The sequence below is a fragment of the Myotis davidii genome, unplaced genomic scaffold (genome assembly GCF_000327345.1).
Source record: "Myotis davidii unplaced genomic scaffold, ASM32734v1 scaffold277, whole genome shotgun sequence".
NCBI classification, from domain to species: domain Eukaryota; kingdom Metazoa; phylum Chordata; class Mammalia; order Chiroptera; family Vespertilionidae; genus Myotis; species Myotis davidii.
Window position 1 is genome coordinate 2,273,388 of NW_006289214.1, and position 2,460 is coordinate 2,275,847.

Here is a 2,460-nt window from a genome sequence, read left to right on the forward strand (position 1 = left end):
TGAAGACCTCCCCTAAACACCCAACCTGTGAAACCCCTGAAAATGAAGGACCCAGTGCATTCTCCCTCCAGGGAGCACGGCTGTGCCATTCCCTTCCCCTCCTCCTTCCCCCACAGGCACATATCCCCTAACCTCTAAGGGACCCCATGAGGCTTGCCACCAGGGGAGCAATGGGCAGGGCAGCTCATCCCAGATTAACCCCCTGGACCTGTCTCCAAGACCCCCTTGTCCCTTTTCCTCTGACTTCCCAGTGAGCCAAAGCAGCCCAGCCTAGGCTCTCCTATTGTTTCCTCAATGCCCTTCCTTGTTTCACTGTCCTAAGTATATTTTTTGCTGACGTCAGTAAATTCTTGCTTGCATAGTATTCCAATGTGTAAATCTACCACAGGTTTTTGTTGTTGTTGTTTGTTTATTTTTTTATGAACTCATGGTCTGATGAGCAGTTGGTCTATAAAAAAGAAAGATCTCTTACACTTTGAGACAGCATAGAGGGACAGGCAGAGTATTATGCTAAGTGAAATAAGCCAGTCAGAGAAAGACAAGTATCACATGATCTCACTTATAAAATCTAAGGAACAAAATAAACTTAAGAACAAAATAGATCCAGAGTCATTGACACAGGCAATAGACGGAAGTATTTCAGAGGGAAACAGGGGTTTGGGGGCTGGGGGGAAGAAGGGGAAGAGATTAACCAAAGAACTTACATGCGTCTGTGCATAATCCATGGACACACAATAATGAAGGCTTTGGTGGGGGGCAGGAGCGGGTGAAGGGAGTCGATGAGGGGGATAAAAAGGGGACATCTGTAATACTTTTCAACAATAACAATAAGTTTAAAAAATAAATAAGTAAATTATTGCTTGCTCTTCTATACTTTGTCTTTTGATTGAAACTTTCCTTCAAAAAGACAAGAACCAAAGTCTCCTTGTTTCACTGGTAACAATAGGGTTCATCATATGTGTTGTTCCTTGATCAGGGATCAGTGCCTTGAGCTGCCAATTATTCAAGTTCTAAAACTATTTTTGGAAAAATTATGTACTTTTGAGTGTTTCATGTGGGAGGGTAAATACGGACACTGGTTTTCTGTTTTGTTCAGAAGTGAAACTCACAAAATTCTGTTGGCATTATTTTAATCTTTATTTTACATGGTATATGAAGAAGCTATGTTTTTAAGTTATCTCTAATTCACAATTTAGTAGATTATGCTTTTTAAAGATAAATATCACATGATCTCACTCATTTGTGGAATATAGTGAACAACATAAACTGATGAACAAAAACAGATCCAGAGACAGAGAAGCATCAATCAGACCATCAAACCTCAGAGGGAAGGTAGGGGAGGGCGGGGGTAAGGGGAAGAGATCAACCAAAGGACTTGTATGCATGCATATAAGCCTAACCAATTGGCACAGCCACCAGAGGGGTGAGGGCATGAGTGGGGGGGCAATGGGGGGGTATGGTCACATATGTAATACCTTAATCAATCAATCAATCAATCAAACAGCAGATGAAACTCTTATCAGTAATCCTATTAAAGGTAAAAAAAAAGATGAAACCTACCATTCTACATTAATATCTGACTTTCACTATCTTCTCAAAAATCAAACAAAAATATTTCTGCTGAGTCTTTTTATTTATAATAGTACTCACTTATTTGGACAGATACATTATGACTCTGTACCCTGTCTTACCAGGATATAACTGGACAAAATCAATAGTACAACCCTGGCTATACTTGGAGTGTTACACTTGAGAAAAATCTCATTTGATCAGGACTGGGAAACTCATATTAAGGAATAAGGATAGACAATATGTGAAGCAAATTTTTATGATATCTTCTCAAAAAATCTGACTTTCTTCTGAATTATGAAGACTTAGTCTTGCAGTTTTAGAATTTCTAAATTTAAAAAAGTAGAAATTATTTTTATTAAAATGTTTACTATCTAGTAATCTAGGGATTTTAACATATCATAGGGAATCTCAATTCAAGGGAAATTTACCCAAAACTGTACATTAACAGTTAAAATGTTATGGATAGTGTGTCTTGGGCTTGGCTCCACCCTCGGGGAGGAAAAAAAAAGTAATTTTGAGTCAATCTATGAATCTTTTGAAATTGTATACACAGAAGTTAATTACTTGACATTATTATTTACCTAAACTATTCAAGTCTGATTTGCAGAACAAATGCATGGCTTACTGAGTTAAGGAAAACATTTGTGTAATGTATACAAATAATTGGGCCAAATCTAATAAGAACAGCTTTTTTGTGATCAAGAAGAATCTTGGAAGATTCTGATCACAATAGGGGAAAATGTCATAATAAAGTATCCCCAGCTTGGATATAGGTAAAAGAGATTACTGAGTATCCTTTTAGTACAGTGCTGGATGTATTTATTGGTGATATTCAACCCTTGAGAGGCACCAGTAAGCTTGTAGAATTTTTCCTGGTAGAGATGTAAA